The sequence below is a fragment of the Giraffa tippelskirchi genome, chromosome 2, assembly GCF_054371585.1.
Source record: "Giraffa tippelskirchi isolate mGirTip1 chromosome 2, T2T-mGirTip1v1.2.pri, whole genome shotgun sequence".
Lineage (NCBI taxonomy): Eukaryota > Metazoa > Chordata > Mammalia > Artiodactyla > Giraffidae > Giraffa > Giraffa tippelskirchi.
The window spans coordinates 83,091,749-83,102,975 of NC_137276.1; the positions used below are offsets into that span (position 1 = coordinate 83,091,749).

At 39.6% G+C, this 11,227-nt stretch overlaps 1 long non-coding RNA gene across 2 annotated transcripts; it reads left to right on the forward strand.

Moving 5' to 3' along the window:
• The first annotated feature begins 5,131 nt into the window (after positions 1-5,131).
• LOC145538057 (uncharacterized) lies at positions 5,132-10,632 on the forward strand. 2 transcript variants are annotated; one of them, XR_014076615.1, is made up of 3 exons: positions 5,132-5,378; positions 5,800-5,913; positions 9,254-10,632. It is a non-coding gene; the product is annotated as an uncharacterized LOC145538057 (long non-coding RNA). The 2 variants fall into 2 exon arrangements; XR_014076614.1 differs by having other exon boundaries at positions 5,132-5,169.
• The last annotated feature ends 595 nt before the right edge of the window (positions 10,633-11,227 follow it).

An 11,227-nucleotide genomic window follows, 5' to 3' on the forward strand; every position in this document is an offset into this window, starting at 1 on the left:
AGTCATTGAAAGGACTGATGCTGAAGTTGAAACTCCAATACTTTGGCCACCTGATGCAAAGAACTGACTCATTGGAAAAGACCCTGATGCTGGGAAAGATTGAAGGTGGGAGGAGAAGGGGACGACAGAGCATGAGACTGTTGGATGGCATCACTGACTCCAGGACATGAGTTTGAGTAAGCTTCAGGAGTTGGTGATGGACAGGGAAGCCTGGCGTGCTGCAGACCATGGGGTTGCTAAGAGTCTGACATGACTGAGCAACTGAACTGAACTGAGTTATCTATTTTATTGTTGTTTAGTTGCTAAGTCATGTCCAGCACTTTTGTGACCCCATGGACTATAGCCCACCAGGTTCCTCTCTCCATGGGATTTCCCAGGCAAGAATACTAAAGTGAGTTGCCGTTTCCTTCTCCAGGGGATCTTCCTGACTCAAGGACCAAACCTAAGTCTCCTGCACTGGCAGGCAGATTCCTTATCACTGAGCCACCAGGGAAGCTTCTATTTTATACACAGTATCAACAGTGCATGTATATATATATCAATCCCAATCTCCTGGCTCCTCCCATCTTGTCCTTTCCCCCTTAGTATCCATATATATGCCCTCTACGTCTGTGTCTCTACTTCTGCTCTACAAATAAGATCATCTATACCATTTTCCTGGATTGCACATATATGCATGAATATATGATATTTGTTTTTCTCTTTCTGACCCACTTTACTCTGTATGACAGTCTCTAGATCCATCCACGTCTCTGCAAATGGCACGATTTCATTCCTTCTTACGCCTGAGTAGTATTCCATTGTATATATGTAGTATATTTTTACTCATTTCTTCATCAATGGACATTTAGGTTGCTTCCGTGTTTTGGCTATTTTAAATAGTGCTGCAATGAACATTGGGGTACATACATCTTTTTGAATTATGACTTTCTCCAGGATATGCCCAGGAGTGGGATTACTGAGTCATGCGGTAGTTCTATTTTTTGTTTATTAAGGAATGGGGGCCAGTATTCTCTCTTCTACAAACTCTGAGGCTAATAGGTAACTCCAGAGATAATAATTCACGTTGAATATTGCTTAGATATCACTTCCCACAAAAAGACTTCCTTGGAACCCTAAAACTGGGTTTGACTTTCCTCCTATGTGCTCTCATAGCCATTTGGGCTCACCTCTTTGCCCTTATTATACTATATTGTAATGTCTTTTTAAAAAACATATATGTTTATTTTGTTTTTTACAGTAGATCCTTGTCTGTTATCTATTTTAAATATAGCAGTGTGTACAGGCCAAACCCCCTAAATCTTCCTTCCCTCTGCTTGCCCCCTGGTAACTATAAGTTCATTCTCTAAGTCTATGGGTCTGTTTCTGCTTTGTAAATAAGTTTATTTGTATATTTTTTTAGATCCACGTATAAGCGATATCGTATGATATTTTTCTCTCTGACTTACTTGACTTAGTATGATAATCTCAGATCCATCTCTGTTGCTTCCACAGGTGTTATTTTATTCTTTTTAATGGCTGAGTAGTGTTTCATTGTGTATATGTACCATGTCTTATTTATCCATTCATCTGTCCATGGATATATGTGTTGTTTCCATATCTTGGCTGTTGTAACTAGTGCTGCGTGAGCATTGGTGTGCATGTATCTTTTTGAATCATGTTTTTCTTTGGATATATGACCAGGAATGGGATTGCTAGAATATATGGTAACACTATTTTTAGTTTTTAAGGAACCTCAATACTGTTCCCCATAGTGGCTGTACCAATTTACATTCCAACTAACAGTGTAGGAGTGTTCCCTTCTCTCTAAACCCTCTCCAGCATTTATCATTTGTAGGTTTTTTGGTGATGACCATTCTCACTAGTGTGAGGTGATATTTCATTGTATTTACTGTACTTTACTGTACTTTAATTTCTTGATCACTCTAGACAAGAAAAGCTATGACAAACCTAGACAGCATATTAAAAAGCAGAGACATCACTTTGCTGACAAAAGTCCATATAGTCAAAGCTATGGTTTTTCCTGTAGTCATGTACAGATGTGAGAGTTGGACCATAAAGAAGGCTGAGTGCCAAAGAATTGATGTTTTTGAACTGTGGTGTTGGAGAAGACTCTTGAGAGCCCCTTGAGCTCAAGGAGATCAAACCAGTCAATCTTAAAGGAAATCAACCCTGAATATTCATTGAAGGGACTGATGCTGAAGCTCCAATACTTTGGCCACCTGATGTGAAGAGTTGACTCATTGGAAAAGACTCTGATGAGAAAGATTGAGGGAAAGAAGAGAAGGGGACGACAGAGGATGAGATGGTTGGATGCCATCACTGACTCAATGGACACGAGTTTCAGCAAACTCAGGGAGATAATGAAGGACAGGGAAACCTGGCGTGCTGCAGTTCATGTGTCGCTAAAAGTTGGACATGACTTAGCAAATGAACAACATAAGACAATACAACTCTGGAGAGTAAGAACTGTGCCCAATTCATTTTTGTATCTCTGGTCCCCAACAATGTCCAGAGCTTCACAGTTGCCCAATCAGTTATAATTGTACTGAGGATTAAATGGAGACCATACAAATTTCCCAGTGGCATCTAGATTAAATAGGTATTCAGAAGATGAAGGATGCTTTTGTGAACATCCATTATGCCCAAGAAACCAGGAGAATTTCTATGAGTGACAAGTAAAATGTCTCCATCCCTAATGAGAAAATGCAAAATTGCATGTCTTCTAGCTTTGGGGTAATTAGACCCTTTGGAGCAATTAGTCAATGTCATGGTTCACCTTTTCTGTCTTTATTTTAATGTTGTTTTGCCCAGAACCAGCACATGTTTGCTGAAGGAAGAATGTTGGCTGATTTTCAGAGGTCAAGTGGGGCAGGAGCAGGTGGGAAGGAAGAAGCTATCACCTATATTTCTACATCCCAATGGGGCAGAGCAGAAATGCAACCTGGGTCTGTCTTTACCCTTTTAAGAGCTGTGTACTGTGGCATCTGTTTCTTCTCACCTCAGTGGCCAGAATGGGTTTTATCCTCTAAGGTTCTCACCTGGTCCAATGGAGGGATGAGAAGATGGGTAGCAAGCCTAGTAGTTCTGGGCGGCCTGGTGGTGCTGGAGTCGCTACATTCTGTCTGGCCTCACGCAAGTCATTCCTCTTCCAATTCTGTGTCTATAAAATGCATGACTCACCTCTCAGATGCCAAGAAACTCAAAGACTTTGTGTTCCTGTCATTAAAGGGTAAAATTTAAATTTAAAAAAGCTGCTGTAGGCATATCTACCAGACTTGCATTAGACAAAAGCTCATGTCAAGGACAAAGCCAGCTTCGATTTTATTTCAAAGACTGGAGCAGGAGACCTAGTGCCAGAACTTTCAAGGTACCTGCTGTTTAAAGTGGGCCTGCTCACCTTTCAGCTGGATTCAGATTCCAACACGTCCTGCTATAGGGGTGCTGATTCCCCTAAAGTTACACAGAGCAGGAATTGAACCAGCAAGCTTGCCTTTCTAGCGAAGCAATAACATGTACTGATTGCACCCGCAGTCAGAGCTGTGTGCCTAAATGATCTGCAGAAGAAATTTTTAATGATTTGTAAGTTTATTTCCACAAAAAGTATAACAAAAGAACAGATATTAAACCAAATTTAGAGGATTTTTTAGCTGTGCAGCTTATGGAATCTTAGTTCCCGGGCTAGTGATTGAACAGTCCCAAACCAAACCTACATATGAATTCAACAAGACAGTCTTTTTGAGAACAAAATGTAAAATCAGGCCACCATGAGCTTCTTGAAGACCACTTTTTAAATCCCTATTTTTAAAATTATTTATGCTGAAATAAATGTTAACTGGTTAATTAAGTATTCAAAATTAAGTACTCAGTCACACAGTAGTTCTATTGTCTGTTGCAAGGATCAAAGGGGACTGGAAGACAGTTTTCACCACCAAAGGGCAAACATTAAAAAGACAGCAAAGGGACATTGTATAAGTGAAAACAAATTCTCATTTACGTGTAATTCATGCAGTTTGGAATATTGATCATTCATTCATTAACTGTCTCATTTTTATCATTCCACATATGTATTCTAAGTATCTTCCATGAGACAACAAGGGAATTATGCTCAGTGTTCTTGGTGCTTCCTGACCTTGTTTGTTTGTTTTAGTCACTAAATCATATCCAGCTCTTTTGTGATTGCATGAACTATAGCCTACCAGGCTCCTCTGTCCATGGGATTGCCCAGGCAAGTGGGTAGCCATTCCCTTCATGGCCTTATTAGGCAACAGATGGGCAATAATATGGACAATGTGGTGTGGTAAATGCTGCTTTAGGAAAACAAAGGGTGCCACAGAGCCAAAGAGGATGCCAATCTGGTCTGGGGGTAACAGGGAGTTGGACTCAACCACCAAAGACCACCTGCCTCCACTCACATTATTTTCAAATGTGAGGAGCAGAGATGGGAATGTACAGCAGACTATTCTAGAAAAAGAACTTGTCCCATAGATCAGGAACCTTAACAATCAACAGGCTAGGAATTTGATGAATGCCTCAGATTCAGAGATTTAGGACTGTGATTTAACAAAGCCAGTAGTAGAGACTTCCCTCTTGGTTCAGTGGCTAAAGACTCCATGTTCCCAATGCAAGAGGCCTGGGTTTGATCCCTGGTCAGGGAACTAGATCCCCAATTCTGCAACTCAAGATCTCATATGCCACAACTAAGAGCCAGTGCAGCCCAACGAATAAATAATAATAATCAACCAAAGCCAATAATCCTCACATAAGAGACCTTTCACTTTGGATAAAGGCAACCCTATTATCATCAGCAATACCCCCAGCCTCTGTCCAGAGGGATCAAAGTCCTCTTCAGGGCCCTTTTTACTTCTATGGACTTTTCAAACTGTGGCCAACCAACACCCCACTTACTCAAGCCCTCTAAGAACCTTCCCCTCTAAAGCAAATGGAGTTCTCAAGAAGCAGGAAGTTTCCTTAGGAGAAGGGGAGTGAGGGAAGTAATATAGGACATAAGAAAACGTGTTGTCTCTGACGACCTTGAGAGAACAACCTTAATGGAAGGGGAGGGGCTAGAGCCAGCCAGAGGAGCTAGAAGAGAGGAAGAGAGAAAAGGGTGTGGACAGGCTTCCTGGGCGGGGCAGCCAAGCAGTTGGACCCTAGCTGGAGGAAAACGTAGGTTCTTCGGTCAAGATAGGACCTTGGAAATAATTTGTATGCCCATAAGACATTTAGACTTTTAGTTTAGTTTCTACATTTAAACATTTAGTTTCTCTTTAGAAGGAGAAACTGAAGATGCTGGAGAAAAGAAATGGAAAGTCCTTGAGAAAACTAGAAGCCTTTCAGAAGGAGTAGGGTCTTCACTCAGGGGAACAAGGAGAAAGGTGGAGAATGACGAGGAGAGAGGCTGAAATTCAGTTTCCTTTCTTGAGCTCTTAGTAACTGAACAGAATTTAAGCAAAGGAGATGTTAAAAAAAAAAAAAAACTTTTGACTAAATGATAAATTGTAGAATCCAGATGGGAGAAGTGTGCGTGTTGGGAGAGGGGGTGTGGAAGCATAGCAGGGGAAACAGGCAAATTGTGTAGTTGGCAGTTGTAAAATGGCCATCCAAGGAAGAGATTTAAATAGCACCATTTGCCAATCAAGGCTGGATGGTAGAACCGGAATATTTTTTCTTTTTTTTAATTTATTTTTATTGAAGTATAGTTGCTTTACAATGTTGTGGTAGTTTTTGCTTACAGCAAAGTGAATCAGCCAAATATATACATATATCCCCTCTTTTTTGGATTTCCTTCTCATGTAGGTCACCACAGAACTGAAACATTGAGAGTGGCTGCAGAGACCGAGACTCTAGATGGCTTGAGGTGCTGTCCCACTGCTGATTCTCTGACTGGTTCATCTGATAGGAAAGGTTGAGGTAAAGAGACATTTTGAAAACGGTATCTGTGGTTGTCATTAATTTGAAGGAGGTAAATAGATACCCTTTAACTTCCATCTTCCCACCTACCCAGAGTTGAGGCTTTGCCTCTAGTGGAGGGATTCTGGGAGTTCAGTAGCAGCATGACTTCACCTTCTAGCAACCATTGACTTTTGGCCAGTTACATCAGCAACAGCAGCAGCAGCATAATCGTCAACTGAATGCTTACTGTGTGCCAGGCACTGAGCTGAGTTCTTCAAGTAGATTATCATATTTAATCCTATGTAGATCTACGAAGTATAGACAATTAGAATTCACATATTGCTCTTAAAAGGAATGTGAGTCTCAGGGAGATTAAGTCATAGGAACTGTGATACAGGTAAACTTGGAAACTACCTTGTCGCCAAAGGCTGCATTTACTCCTTAACCTCTCTGAGCCTCAGTTTCCTCATCATAAAATGGGACATTATAATAACAAGTTCCACACAGGAGTATTCCATAGATTACATGACATCAGGCATAAAGTAGACAGTCCACAGAGTTACCTATTATTAGTAGATTTGAGCTATTATTACAACACTGTGTTTACATTTTAATAAAGGACTGTAGAGAAAGAATGTGTGTGTTTGTGGAGAGTTTTGTATGTGTATGTGTGGGAGAAAGAAAGAACAGTAATAATCAGAAAGTCATAAATTCGAGATGGTGAATTTTGAGTACTGGCAGAAGAGATTTTGTGTGGGCAGCTTTCCCTTAATGCCTTAAACTCCATGATATACAAGTTCCTCAAGATGGTTTTAATTTTCAGGGCTGGGGATAGTGAGGTGTATGAGGCACTAGATTCTGGTGTAATATTTAAAGGTACAGGTCCCCAACCTCTGGGATCTAACATCTGATGATCTGAGGTGGAGCTGATGTAATAGTAACAGAAGTAAAGTGAAGTCACTCAGTCGTGTCCGACTCTTTGTGACCCATGGACTGTAGTCCATGGGATTTTCCAGGCAAGAATACTGGACTGGGTTGCCATTTCCTTCTCCAGGGGATCTTGCTGACTCAGGGATCAAACCTGGGTCTCCTGCATTACAGGCAGACTCTTTACCATCTGAGCCACCAGCGAATCCTGAAGTAAAGTGCCCAATAAATGTAATGAGCTTGACTCATCCGGAAACCATCCCTGTTACGCTGGTCCATGGAAAAATTGTTTTCCACAAAACCCATCCCTGGTGCCAAAAAGGTTGGGGAACAATGCTAAAGGGACACAAACAGGGTTGAGGGTGGGAGCAAGGCTCAAGAGGAAGGCTATATATATATATATATATATATATATATATATATAGTCATGACTGATTCACATTGTTGTATGGCAGAAACCAACATAACATTGTAAAGCAATTGTCCTCAATTGAAAAAAAATAAATTTAAAGAGAGACAAACAATTCAGTTATCAAGATACATTATATATGTGGGTGTATTATATATACATATATATTTTTTAACACCTCTGAATGAACTAGTTCTATAAAAGCATGGGTTTGTCCTATAACATTTAATATGGCTTTTTGGTATTTTAGCTTTTTACTAATAGATAAAATAGATGATTTCTCCTTTTTTGTCTTACTTTGCAAATTATTTAGAAATAGTATCTAAGTTTTATGGTTATTTCTGCCCAAAGAGGAATTAGAAATTCTATGGGGTTTTGGTTTTGAGATATACTTAACGTATAGCATTATATTAGTGTCAGGTGTGGCAAAGAATCTGCCTGCCAATACAGCATACACAAGAGATGTGGGTTTGATTCCTGGGTTGGGAAGAACTCCTGGAGTAGGAAATGGCAATCCAGTCCAGTGTTCTTGCTTCAAAAATTCCATGGACAGAGAAGCCTCAGTTCAGTTCAGTCGCTCAGTCATGTCCAACTCTTTGCGACCCCATGGACTGCAGCATGCCAGGCTTCTCTGTCCATCACCAACTCCCGGAGCCTGCCCACACTCATGTCCATTGAGTTGGTGATGCCATCCAAACCCCCATGAACAGTATGAAAAGGCAGAGAAGCCTGGCGGGCTACTATCCATGAAGCCCCAAAGAGTTAAACACTACTGAGCACATGGCACACACAGTTTCAGGTGTACCATATAATGATTTGATATTTGCATTCATTGCAAAATGATCACCTCATTAAGTCTAGTTAACATCCATCACTACACATGGTTATATATATTTTTTCTTGTGATGAGGGCTTTTAAGATCTATTAGAAGTTTTCATTAGAAAAGACCCTGATGCTGAGAAAGATCGAAGGCAGGAGGAGAAGGGGACGACAGAGGACGAGATGGTTGGATGGCATTGCTGACTCAATGGACATGAGTTTGAGCAAGCTCTGGGAGATAGTGACATACAGGGAAACCTGGCATGCTGCAGTCCATGAGGCTGCAAAGAGTCGGACATGATTGAGCAACTGAACAACAACAAGCACCTTTGAAGTTTACAGTACTATTAATGACCCCATGAACTGTAGCCCACCAGGCACCTCTGTCCATGGAATTCTCCAGGCAAGAATACTGGAGTGGGTTGCCAATCCCTTCTCCAGGGGATCTTCCTGATCCAGAGATGGAACCCAGATTTCCTGCATTGCAAGCAGATTCTTTACCATCTGAGCCACCAGGGAAGCTCTAGTCCCATTATTATCTATAGTCACCATGCTGTACATAACATCCTCAGAACTTATTTATTTTATAACTGGAGGTTTGAACTTTTTAACTCCCTCCACCCATTTTGCCCACCCCCACACCACACCTCTGTATCTATGAGTTTGAGGGTTTTGGCTTTTTTTTTCATTTAAGATGCCTCATACAAGTGAGATCTTATGGTATTTGTCTTTCTCTGTCTGACTTTTTTCACTTAACATAATACCCTTAAGGTCCATCCACGTTGTTTAAAATGGCAGAAGTTGTTTCCTTTATTATGGCCAACATTCCATTGTGTATATAGACTTCATTTTCTTTATCCTTTCATCCATCAGTGAACACTCAGCATGCTTCTATGTCTTGGCTATTGAAAATAACGCTGTAATGAACATAGGGATGTGTGTATCTTTTAACTTAGTACTTTTATTTCATTCAGACATATGCCAAGAAGTGGAATTGCTGAATCATATGGTAGTTCTATTTTTAATTTTTTCAGGAACCTCCAAACTGTTATCCACTGTGGCTGCACCAATTTACATTCCCACCAACAGTACACAAGGGTTCCCTTCTCCACATCCTTGCCAAAACATGTTATTTCTCGCCTTTTTGATGATAGCTATTCTAACAGTTATGTGATATCTCACTGTGCTTTTTTTTGTTGAAGTATCGTTGATGCGAGGCTTCCCCAGTGGTTCAGCAGTAAAGAATCCGCCTGCAATGGAGGAGATGCAGGAGACAAGAGTTTGATCCCTGGGTACAGAAGAACCCCTGGAGGAGGGCATGGCAAACCGCTCTAGTATTCTTGCCTGGAGAATGGATCTACAAGAGTCAGACACAACACATACTTATAGTTGATTTACAACATTGTATTAGTTTCTGATGTATAGCAAACTGATTCCATTTACATATATACACATACTCTTTCTCGTATTCTTTTCCATTATGGTATATTACAGGGTATTGACTATAGTTTCCTGTGCTATACAGTAGGACCTTGTTTATCTGTTTTCTATATAGCAGTTTGTATCACTAATCCAAAACTCCTTTCTACCCCTCCCCTACCCCTTTCCCCTTTGGTAATCCATGTTTTCTACGTCTGTGAGTCTGTTTCTATTTCTCCTTTGGAAAAATGTTTAATTTACCCATTTTTAATTGGCTTGTTTGATTTTTTCCCCTTAAGTTATATGAGTTTTTTATATATTTTGGATATTATTCCTTTATCAAATATCTGACTGGCAAGTATTTTCTCCCATTCAGTGAGTTGCCTTTTCATTTTGTTAATGGTTACCTTTGCTGTGTAGAAGTTCAGTGTAGTTTCATACAGTCCCCCTTGTTTATTTTTGCTTTTGCTGCCTTTGGTTTTGGTGTCAAAACCAAAGAATCTTCACCAAAACCAATGTCAAGGAGCTAACCACCTATGTTTTCTTCCTAGACTTCTACAGGGCTTATGTTTGGGTCTTTAATTCATTTTGATTGATTTTTTGGTACACTTAAGTTTTAATATTTTGTATGTGGCTGTCCAGTTTTCTCATCACCATTTATTGAAGAGATTGTCTTTTCCTCATTGTATATTCTCCAGCTCCCTTGTAGTAGGTTCATTGGCCATTTTTCATGGTTTTCTCTCTGGGCTCTCTATTCTCTTTCACTGATCTAAGTGTCCATTTTTATGCCAACATCATACTGTTTTGCTTACTATAGCTTTGTAATATTGTTTGAAGTCAGGAAATGTGATGTCTCCAGCTTTTTTCTTCTTTATCAAGATTGTGTTAGCTATTCGAGATCTTTTGCAGTTCCATACAAATTTTAGGATTGTTTGTTCTATTTCTGTGAAAAATGTCATTGGAATTTCGATAAGGATTACATTGAAACTGTAGATTACTTGAGTAGTATGGAATTAATAAGATTAATTCTTCCAATCCGTAAGCATGGAATATCCTTCCATTTATTTGTGTCTTCATCAATTCATTTCATCAGTGTCTTGTAGTTTTCAGTATACAAGTCTTTCACTTCTTTGATTAAATTTAGTCCTTTATTCTTTTTTGATGCAATTGTAAATGAGATTGTTTTCTTGAACTTCCCTGTGGGTCCAGTGGCTAAAGACTCCACACTCCCAATTCAGGGGACCTGGGTTTGACCCCTAATCAGGGAACTGGATCCCACACAACTAAGAGGTTGCATGTGCAACTAAAGATCTTGTGTACTGCAATAAAGATCAAAGATCCTAAGTGCCACAACTAAGACCCAACACAAATAAAGAAATATTTTAAAAATAAAGTCTTACTTCTAATTTAAAACAAGTTCTTAATAATAATAACTCTTATTTACACTCTCATGCCAGCAAGCATATTAAAGAGTTCTAGAATATTTCCAGACCTTCACTGACACACCAATAAAAGATTCATGTTCCTAGCTTTACATATTTTTTCTCTGAATGCTTTATAACAGGTCATCATTATCCAGCTGTGGATATAATGTCCAAAAATATAACATTACCAAAAAATTACAGAAAAAGTTCTCTATAAAATGACTAACTGATAAAGTGAGCCTTGGACTATCCCCCCAAACTACAGAATGACACAACATGATAAAGCTATATAATTAAGTTTTTTATACACAAAGTATTTTATAATATACTGTT